The sequence below is a fragment of the Dendropsophus ebraccatus genome, unplaced genomic scaffold (assembly GCF_027789765.1).
Source record: "Dendropsophus ebraccatus isolate aDenEbr1 unplaced genomic scaffold, aDenEbr1.pat pat_scaffold_1598_ctg1, whole genome shotgun sequence".
NCBI lineage: Eukaryota > Metazoa > Chordata > Amphibia > Anura > Hylidae > Dendropsophus > Dendropsophus ebraccatus.
The window spans coordinates 1-11,751 of NW_027209021.1; the positions used below are offsets into that span (position 1 = coordinate 1).

General features: G+C 48.0%; 1 pseudogene; it reads right to left on the reverse strand.

Moving 5' to 3' along the window:
- Positions 1 to 26: 26 nt before the first annotated feature.
- LOC138775389 (b(0,+)-type amino acid transporter 1-like) lies at positions 27 to 8,973 on the reverse strand (annotated as a pseudogene).
- Positions 8,974 to 11,751: the final 2,778 nt, after the last annotated feature.

The following is an 11,751-nucleotide window of genomic DNA, read 5'->3' on the forward strand; positions in this document are numbered from 1 at the left end:
AAAAAGTATGGGAATTGGTTGATTACCAGGTGTCCTCTCTGGCAGCCACAAAGCACATGCGTCCTCCGCAGAAGAGACTCCCATGGCAGCGCCAAAAGTAGAACAGTGCGACACCTAAAATGATAATCCACGTCCACGTCCCCAGCACTTCCATCTACAGTAAACAGGTAATGGGAAGGTACAGCATGATACATTATATAAAAAGGGCAGCTACCCATAACAGAGTAAAGTTATTGCTGGGGATCACACAGCTAAGATTAAAATAGGACTAGTTTTGAGATGGTTAAAAGGGTATTCCTCAAACATAACTTTTGATATGTTGCTGCCCATGGTGAGACTAACAACTCCGTCCATACTTGTTATTATCTATTTCAGTTCCTTTCCTCATTCTGAGCTGCTGCTTTCTGCTGAAAACACAAAAAATTGTGTGTAAGCTTTTTTCGCTGTCTCCCCCCTCCTCCCCTCTCTCCCCGAGACAGCTGATGTAAACAAGTAGCTGGCAGGCTTTATCTGCAACATTGTAGCTTCTTTATAATCAGAGGTCAAGTTGCTGATGAACTCGCTGTGATTAATCCTCCCAACATTACAAAGAAGCTACAAAGTTGCAGATACAGCCAGTCAGGGATTGGTTTACATCAGCTGTCTCAGAAGGGGAGGAGGGGGAGACAGAGAGAAAAGCTCAATACACAGATTTTTGTTTCTTTAGCAGAAAGCAACAGCTTAGAGTTAGGGGAAGGAGGCTTAATAGATAATAACAAGTATGGAATCAATTGTTAGTGTCAACATGGACAGCAACATATATAAAAATTAGATTTGAGTGGCATACACCTTTAATACCCCCATATCCCTAACTGTATTCCAAGTTCATTATTTAAAAAAAATGCTGGAGTTTCAGATGCAGAAGATCAGGCTCTCCAGCAGTTGACTATGGATTGAAGACTTAGCATGGATAGGCTGTTAGGGCATGATAGGAGTGGTAGATTGACAACATGATGTAGGATGCCTTAGGTTGGGGGAAAGCTGGAATTATAACCCATATAAAGGACTGCAAATAGTTTAAAAAAAAATCACAAATGTATATACTGACCCCCAACTGACAGCGACTGCGTCTGATGCAAGTAATTCCTGCGGCGTCATTGCTGCAAAATAGCTGACTTAGCCAGAACGTAAAAAACATGTGACAAGTGGGATTGCGATGATCACCGCTCGGGAAGGTTCACCTAGAACGTATACAAAACTAGTTACAATAAGGTTACAAGTGTGATGGAGGTTGCATACTTTTTTAAAGTGCAACTCCAACTTTAAAAGGGTTTCCTGATTACAAAAATAATTGTCAGGAGATTAGAAGGCCACATTAAAAAAAACCCTGTGTGTGTGTATGGTGTGCAGGAGGAACCTACCTACTTGGGGCTTATCTGAAGGGGCAACCATCTACTGGGGTCCTATATGCTGGGTAAAGTGCGGTGGGGCACCGGGTGATGTTGGTGTGCTGCCGGGCCAGCTGGTATGGTGGTGTGGTAGCTGAGTGGCTCTAGGATCATTTGGTCACTTTTCACAGTAGCCTGGACGTGGTTTGGGATTCGCCTGGACAGCTTGGTGCCCACTAGCACAAAGAAAAAAGGTTAACCCAAGTGTGCAGATGTGTGTGGGGTGCAGGTGCACAAGAAGTAGGCCGGGTCTAATGCTCACAACAATAGAACAGTTTACTGGCAAAACGTAGTGCAAACCAGGGGTCCTGGACAAAAGTAACAGTTCAGTACAATGCAATAACAGTGTTTTAGAGTTACTCAGGTGCTTGGTAGTTGAGATAGAACCAAATGCTTTTAGGAAGAGAACTTTGTAGTAGAGAGAGGAGAGGAGGTGCCTGAGGGGCCTTGTCCAATGTAGAAATGAACTCTGTCTGGAACAGTTTCTAGTGCGTAGATTGGATAAAGATAGAGATAGAGATGAGCGAACCTCGAGCATGCTCGAGTCCATCCGAACCCGAATGTTCGGGTTATTTGATTAGCGGGGCTGCTGAAGTTGGATAAAGCTCTAAGGTTGTCGCTGGAAAACATGGATACAGCCAATGACTATATCACATGTTTTCCACATAGCCTTAGGGCTTATCCAACTTCAGCAGCCACTGATAATCAAATGCCGATCGATCGGTTCGGATGAGACTCGAGCACGCTCGAGGTTCGCTCATCTCTAATGAGAACACTCATGTATAGACAACTGGCTGATGCCTTCTGTCCCTAGTTGCGGGCTACTTATCCTAGGTGGGTAGTATGAGCCCTAGCAAAGTTATCTTGGCTAAGCTGACTTCAAAGCCTTCCCCAGTCATCTGGCGCAGCACAGTGGAATACGTAGACCTTTCCTTGGTAGCTTTGTTCCACAGGGTCAGTACCTGTAACTCTTAGGTATTAGAGATGAGCGAACCTGGAGCATGCTCGAGTCGATCCGAACCCGGAACTTTCGGCATTTGATTAGCGGGGCTGCTGAACTTGGATAAAGCCTAAGGCTATGTGGAAAACAGTGGATATAGTCCTTGGCTGTATCCATGTTTTCCAGACAACCTTAGAGCTTTATCCAAGTTCAGCAGCCACCACTTATCAAATGCTGAACGTTCGGGGTCAGATGACTCGAACCCGAACACCGTTTTCTCTCTCTATAGGTATCTTAGGTCGGTTGGGTATCTTAGATTTTGAGAGGTTCCTGGCATGGACAAGGTGATCCCTGTATGGCTTCTCTCCCCCTTGTGTAGCTCTAGCACTGCATCTTAGTTGTGTCTAGCATAATAAAAAGCTGTGGCTCCTCTGGACTGTTGGCTTCTTCCTCACCCCTCCACTAACTTCCTCCTCCCACCAGGAACTAACTCCTTCATAAGGGCTAACTAACCCTCCTGTAATTGGTGGTGTGTGTGTAAGGAGGAAGAGAGGAGAGGATAGAGAAAAGAAGAGAAAGGAGGGAAGGCACCTACACCTGCGAAAAGATAATACATGACATAGAACACTTTTTGTTTTCTTCAGCTGGTTCTCCACATATACATATTTAGAGATGAGCAAACCTGGAGCATGCTCGAGTCGATCTGAACCCGAACTTTCTGCATTTGATTAGCGGTGGCTGCTGAAGTTGGCTAAAGCCCTAAGGCTATGTGGAAATCATGGATATAGTCATTAGCTGTATCCATGTTTTCCAGACAACCTTAGAGCTTTATTCAAGTTCAGCAGCCACCGCTAATCAAATGCCGAACGTTCGGGTTCGGATGGACTCGAACCTGAGCCCGGTTTGCTCATCTCTAACAATACTGAATAAATACAGAGACATGACACCTAGTGGGGAAAACACAATAAGACACCTCCACGCCTCCCAAAACCTGCAAAACCTAAGCAAGAAACTTTCCACAGGTGCAGTTACATAGGCACCCAGTGCTGGACACTACAAAGGCACATACTGTGGTACCTACCATATAAAAAAGGTGGAACTACCTACTTGGGGCCCATGTATTCAAAGAAAATGTTTACTGGGGAACCTATAGTATACATCGAAAACTACCTTTTGGAGTACCCATATACTGGAGAAAAGCACCTCATTCGACACCTACTGTATAAACTGGGGAAACTAGCTGCTGGGGCACCTATAAACTGATGAAACTACAAACCTGTCTATCTAATTGAGTGACCTCCTAACCCTACTCATGACCCAGCCTATTTTTTCTACCCACTTTACTGCATGTGACCAGGGCCGTATTTGCCACTAGCCACCCGTGGTCCGGTGCGTAGGGCGGCGCCCTGCGGGGGGCGGCACCCGCAGGGAGCACTTTTTTTTATTATTTTTTTTTAAAAAAAAACCTCCGTAGGCAACCGGCCCGCGGGTGCCTAGTCCGCGCCGGATGGCGAGCATGACGCTGGGGGGGCAGGGAGAGGAGCTGGGTGAGAGATGGAGCGGCCGGGAGCAGGATGGGCGAGGCGGCTAGTTCCCTCCCCCATGCAGCGCCGAGGTCCGGGGTGTGGGGCAGGGGGTGAGCTTCCGGCACAGCAACAGTCTGACAGAGGCCGGAAGCTCACAGCTGCAGCCCCGCGATGCCCGATCTTCTCTCCTGCTCCGGGACCGCAGGCTGCAGCTGTGAGCTTCCGGGCCTCTGTCAGACTGTGTGTGCCGGAAAGCTCACCCCATGCCCCACACCCGACCTCGGCGCTGCATTGGGGGAGGGAACCAGCCTGCCTGCCCATCCTGCTCCCGGCCGCTCCATCTCTCCCCAGTCTCTCCCCTGCCCCCACAGCGTCTGCCCCCCCCCGACCCCCCTGCATCCTCAGCTGCTCCCCTGCCCCCCCAGCCTCACCCCTGCCCCCCCAGACTCTCCCCTGCCCCCCCAGCCTCTCCCCCTACCCCAAGCCTCTCCCCTGCCACCAGCCTCTCCCCTGCCCCCCCAGCTTCCCCCCGTGCCCTCAGCCTCTCCCCTGCCCCAGCCTCTCCCCTGCCCCCCAGCCTCTCCCCTGCCCCCCAGCCTCTCCCCTGCCCCCCCAGCCTCTCCCCTGCCCCCCATCCTCTCACCCTGCCCCCCCAGCCTCTCCCCTGCCCCCCCAGCCTCTCCCCTGCCCCCAGCCTCTCCCCTGCCCCCCAGACTCTCCCCCTGCCCCCCAGCCTCTCCCCTGCCCCCCCGACTCTCCCCTGCCCCCCCAGACTCTCCCCCTGCCCCTAGCCTCTCCCCTGCCCCCCCAGCCTCTCCCCCTAACCCCAGCCTCTCCCCTGCCCCCAGCCAGCCTCTCCCCTGCCCCCCCAGCCTCTCCCCTGCCCCCCCAGACTCTCCCCTGCCCCCCCCCCAGACTCTGCGACGGCATATTCGAGAAGACGTCACTTGTGAGTCATTAGTAACTGCACTGTAATCACTTCTATACTGTGCAGAGCCTGTGTACCATTGGGGTCTAAATGGGTCAGTGTATTGTGTGCGGTAGTGTACTGACACAGCCCTGCGGTCACTACAGTACACTAGCGCAAACTTTTAAACTAGGACCCAACTACAAGTGCCTGCAGCTGTTGTAGTTGGGTCCTAGGTGCATTATACACTGGAGGCTTTGTGGGAGATCAGAATACAGAGATCTGTGGGGGCTCAGTGCAGGGAAGTGACCCCAGAATAGCACTAATAAGATATAGGGGAAGATGTTTTTGTTCTATCCCCTATTAGTGATGTTCTGGGGTCACTTCCCTACACTGAGCCCACACAGATCTATGTATTCTGATCTCCCACAACGCCTCCAGGTCCCAACTACAACAGCTGCAGGCACTACAACTCCCAGAACAGTCTGCAGCCCTCAGGATATGCTGGTAGTTGTAGTGCCTGCAGCTGCTGTAGTTGGGTCCTAGGTGCATCATACACTGGATGCTTTGTGGCATATAAGTATACATAGATCTGTGGGGGCTCAGTGCAGGGAAGTGACCCCAGAACATCACTAATAGGGGGATAGGGGGAGATGTTTTTGTTCTATCCCCTATTAGTGATGTTCTGGGGTCACTTCCCTGCACTAATCCCCCACAGATCTATGTATTCTTATATGCCACAAAGAATCCAGTGTATGGGACTCAACTACAACAGCTGCAGGCACTACAACTCCCAGCATGTATTGATAGTCTGCAGCCCTCAGGATATGATGGGAGTTTGTAGTACAGTAGTACAATCCTCTGATAACTGCCGCTGTAGACAGATGTATTGCTGGAACCTTCAGGGCTGATGGTTGTCACCCACAGATTGTCAGCCACCAGGAGCCTCTGCACACAGTGATTTATTACAGGGTTGTCCTCTCAGAGACTACAAACTCCCAGCATACCCTGAGAGCTGTATAATGGAGGGTGTTCTGAGATTTGTCACAGATACAGATGAAATTCAGGAAAGTAGCGGGTCAGCATGTCGTGTCTCATGGTGTATATTGGTGGGCTCCAGGTACCCCAGTCCAACACTGGACAGAACCGGTCCCCAAACTAAGACGTCCCCGACCTCCATCCTTCCTCCATCACGTCTGTTTGATGAGAACAGCGGGCATCAAGCGGAGCGGCACCCAAGTGCCAGGGTATACACCATGCATGTACAGTAACGGCGCGGGGGGGGGGGGGGGGGCGCCTCTGCGTGCAAAGTGCCTAGGGCAGCATGAACTCTAAATACAGGCCTGCATGTGACACCATATGCTAAATATTATTATTTGGAGCACTTTAGAGAGAGAATACTGAAAGAGTTCAGAGCCTAAGATGTTTGTCTAGCCTATTCTGCAGAGATGACTTTGGCTGGATGAAAATCACTCAGGCAGTCTGGAATGAGCAAAAAGGAAACTGCCCGAGTAGATTTTACCTCTGTGTCACTGGATGTAACTGCACTGTAATCACATATCAGGTTCTCAAACACACAGTCCATGTGCTAGCACAGCACATCTGGAGGCAAATGCAATGAAGTAGAATGATAAAGCAGGAGCTGTAAGTTCCTCACTCCACCATCTACTTGCACAGGCTTCCTACAGTTCATACCTGCAGTCTTTGAGCCACTCATCAAGCATTCCCAGGGATCTCGTTTCTAAAGTTCACAGATTGCATTCTTGAAGAAAGAAACAGCAGCTGCAGGTGAATATTTGTTTTTTCCTGTTTGGTTGTCAGGCATTATTACAGTATGGGGCACAGGTGGCACTTTTACAGTATGGGGCACAGGTGGCACTATTACAGTATGGGGCACAGAGGGCACTCTTACAGTATGGGGCACTATTACAGTATGGGGCACAGGTGGCACTATTACAGTATGGAGCACAGGTGGCACTATTACAGTATGGGGCACAGGTGGCACTATTACAGTATGGGGTGCAGGTGGCACTATTACAGTATGGGGTGCAGGTGGCACTATTACAATATGGGGCACAGGGAGCACTATTACAGTATGGAGACACAGAGGACACTATTACAGTATGGGGCACATGGATACTATTGAAGTATGGGGCACTAGTACAGAATGGGGCACAAGGGGCCCTAATACAGTATGGGGTACATGGGTACTATTACAATATGGGGCACAGGGAGCACTATTACAGTATGGACACACAGAGGGCACTATTACAGTATGGGGCACATGGATACTATTGAAGTATGGGGCACTAGTACAGAATGGGGCACAAGGGGCCCTAATACAGTATGGGGTACATGGGTACTATTACAGTATGGGGCACAGGGGGCACTAATACAGTATGGGGCACATGGGTACTATTACAGTATGGGGCACAGGGGGCACTAATTCAGTATGGGGCACAGATTGCACTTTACATTATGGATGCACAGGAGAGATAATTACCATATAGGGCACTATTACTATATTAATGGCGCAGGAGGCAATATTAATGAGTGAGGGCACAGGGGGCATTATTACTGTATGGAGGGTTCAGGGGGCATTATTACTGTATGGAGGTACAGGGGGCATTATTACTGTATGGAGGTCTACAGTTCTATTACATGGAACAATGGTCAGCAGACCGTCGCTATTGTTATCGGGATTTTTGTTAATGCAGAAAGGCAACGATCAGCCAATATGTGCATGTTGGCTGATCGTTGCCTTTCTGCATGAGCTATTACACAAAATGGTTATCTGCTGGAACAGCCGGTAATTGGCCAAGTATGGCCGATAATCGCTTTGTGTAATAGTACCCTCAGCCAGAGTAGAGAGGTGCCACAAAGAGGACCAACAAAGACTCAACATGACTGCATTTTGGACAGTTGCCCGTTCAATGGAATAGATGCCACATTAGAACACTTCTCTCTTGCAGTGGCAGCACCAGGAGAGATAGCCAGCCGGTCCACATTTAGAGAAGAGGTTGTCTAGATGGGACAACTCCTTTAAAGATCAGTTACTAACCTCAGGGTTCTTCAATTCCTCTGTGATAAAATTCAGATTACTCCATCCATCGTAGGACCAGAGACCTTGATAAAACGCCACCCCAACAGGACCAAAGCCAACCGCTGTGTTTTCAAAGCCGTTCTGTAAAACCTGGGTGTTCCCCTGGGCTAGAAGGACTATGCCACCTACTATTATTGCCGCCAAGACTAACAGCTTAGCTGCCGTGAACAAGACCATGACGGACATGGCAAGTCTGACATTGAGGCAATTGATAATTCCCAGGACAAGGACGCAGGCGGCTGCTGTGCACTTGATGGCGACTTCTGGAGATGGACAGTCTGGGAAGAAGGCAGCCACAACGTATTCTGCAAAACCTTAGAGAGATGACAGCTATGCTAGCCGGCCTCATCACAATGACCGAGGTGTATGCAAAGAGGAAGGCCGGTAAGGAGCCAACATTCCTTAAAATCTATATATAATCTCCTCCAGATTCCTTAATTGACAGTTCCAAGTTCAGCATAAGATAGAGGAACCAAGCATAGCCAGGAGGCCACAAGCCGCCCATATACAAAGACTAGCCCCAGGGCTCCCAATGTAATACAGGACAAATTGGGGAGACATGAAGATCCCAGAGCCTATCATGGTGCCAGCTATCACAGACACAGCACTGGTGAGGCCGAGCTCCCGTTTCAGATAGACCTTCCCAGTGTCATTGTCCTCATTGTCCATTTTCTCGTCAGCCAACATTGAAGAAGTATCCTTTATCCCAATCTTGTAGATAAATTCCTACAGACGCTTCTGAAAGAGAGAAGAACTTATGGAGATATCCTTCTTCTTGTATCTCTGCACATACGACATCCCATGGAACCTGCTACCTCACTGAACGCTGCCCCCTTAACCCACCTGTGTGGATGCCACCGTTTGTTTTTCTTATGATTCACGGAACTGGCAGCCTCATTACTTCCACTATCTTGCAGAAACAGGTACTTTGCACCTTAGCCATGGTGCCAACGGGTCATTTGGTTGTATAAAGCCTCGGGGTGTGATATACTATTAGATTTGTTTGTGCACTTGTAAAAAGAGTTTCTGTTATATAACAGATCCTCCACTGCTATACGCTTAGGCCTACATGTACCATGGGATGCCTGGTGAATTCATGCACAGTAGTGGCAAGTGCCATCAGGCTTTTGTACCAAGTCATTTCTCCTACCACTCTTCAATGAAATTTGCATAAACCACATCAACTTTTATGAAGCATTGTAGATTTCACCTGGAAAAATGGTTGCTATAAGTTATGGATATAATTAAGCTCAGCTTAATTAGATTTGATTCTGCCTACAAGGACTTTTATTGGTTTACTGGCTGTGTTTAGAAATGGAAGCCGATCAGCACTCTGGTCTCCAACCAGAGGCCTACTAAGAGAACAGTAGATGCCAAGAGGCCCTTGAGCAGAAATATCCAACCCTGGACTAGAAGAAGTTTGTAGAACCTTACAGCATGAACTTGCTTATAGCAGCTTTGGGAAGTGGTTGAGTCGACTCAGGTCTCTGCTAGTAGCTTCTTAGTCTCCTGACATTACTGATACACTTCACTTGACTGCAGGTTCAGAGGCCTTGACGAGGGAAAATCTTCTCCTTTGGCTTGACCTTTACAGTCAAAAAGCTTTTCAATCAGTTTGAGCTCAGAGACAAATTTAGGCAGCTGGGACTATCTCTATATTTGCTTGTCTTTTACTGTCTACATCTGTGCTAGCAGATGTCCTCTGGCAAAAATCCAGACTCCAACTGGTTTTAGGTCCACCTTTTTTCAGGTTAAAAGGGGCTGAACTAGGGACTGCCCTCAAAGATTGAAAGAATCATGTGACCAATGCATCTTACATTCATACATGTGACCTCTGGGTGTGACAGCATAAACCTTGCACTGACAATAATGTATGCAACCAAATAGTGTGTAGCAGTATATGCAAGGAACATATAAAAAATTTTAACACAACCCAAAGCGCTAAGCAAGGTATACATAACTTAGCTGGGATACAGCATATATATCCTTTTTATGCATATTTGTACACAAGAGAATGAATGGCTGGATTCACACAGCATTTTGCATCTCTATAGTTACACAGACTGTTTTCATTTGTCCACATTTCACTGCTTTATTACTGATTTTTTCAATTCCTTTAAGGTATATTAATGTATAAATATATACATTAAAGAGGTTATTCGGCAATAGCTCATTTTAATATGTTGCTGCCATATGAGAGAAAACATGTTATGCTTACCTCTCTGTACTCCCCCAGTGTCCTGTGCAGTGTTGGCAGTGTCCCCCACTGTCTGTAGCCGCCGTTAATTCCTAGAAGAGTTTATCTTGGGAGTGATAGCCTGCTCAGCCAATCACTGACTGAGACAAGGTAGCGCCCAGATAACCCCTTTAATCAGTATCCTCCTCCACCATAACTCAAGCTATATAAAAGTTAGCTCAGACTTTCTATTCAGTCTGTGATGATAAGGAGGAGGTTGTTGGAAAGTGATCTGTACAGAATTACAGGGAAAAGTGACACCACAATATAGAGACAATGGCAGCTCGGCTTCCTGAGTTTACCTCTGCACAGGTGACGGAGGTCACAGAGCATGCCTAAAAACCTGTCCCATGTAAAGAATAAGGTCTGGTGAGTTTGGCTTGACTAGAGGGGCAATGCTTGACCTAACTGGGCAATAATGAAGAGGGAATAGCTATTTAACATTTTCAGCTCATTGTCAAAATTGAACTTAAAGTGTCCCTTCTGCTCCTAAGAAATGTACTATTTTAATTTTTTCTATTAACCTCTTAGGGACATATGACGTACCCGCGCGGCGACCCCGCTCTGAACCGCCGCGATCCCGGATGCTGCGTGTAGCCCGGGACCGCGGCTATTAGCGGGCACGGTCTGATCGCCGTGCCCGCTAAGTAGGTAATCGGAGGCAGCTGTCAAAGTTGACAGCTGCCTCCGATTACCGGATGCAGCACTTCCCTGGTGTCTAGTGGGGGCGATCTCCGTGTCTGGTGCCGGCCGGGGGCCGCTCCAAGATGGTGCTGACCCCGGCTGCAGCAGCCGAAAGCAAACGAGTGCCGATCTCATTGATCTTTGCTGTATAAGTATACAGCAAAGATCTCAATGAGAGATCAAAGTGTATATACTAGAAGTCCCCCAGGGGGAATAACCCTAACCCCAGGGGGGGAATATCCCTAACCCCAGGGGGAACAACCCTAACCCCAGGAGGAACAACCCTAACCCCAGGGGAACAACCCTAACCCCAGGGGGAATAACCCTAACCCCAGGGGGAACAACCCTAACCCCAGGGGGAACAACCCTAACCCCAGGGGGAACAACCCTAACCCCAGGGGGAACAACCCTAACCCCAGGGGGAATAACCCTAACCCCAGGGGGAACAACCCTAACCCTAGGGGGGCTTCTAGTATATGTGTGAAAAAAAACCTTTGAATCACCCCCCTTTTCCCATGTTTTAAATAAAAGTAAATAAATAAACATGTTTGGTATCCCTGCGTGCGTAATCGCCTGAACTATTATTAATCACATTCCTGATCTCGCACGGTAAACGGCGTAAGCGTAAAAAAATCCCAAAGTGAAAAATTGCGCATTTTTGGTCGCATCAAATCCAGAAAAAATTTAACAAAAAGCAATCAAAAAGTCGTATATGTGCAAACAAGGTACCGATAGAAAGAACACATCATGGCGCAAAAAATGACACCTGACACAGCCCCATAGACCAAAGGATAAAAGCGATATAAGCCTGGGAATAGAGCGATTTTAAGGAACGTATATTTGTTAACAATGGTTTGAATTTTTTACAGGCCATCAGATACAATATAAGTTATACATGTTATATATCATTGTAATCGTAACTACTTGA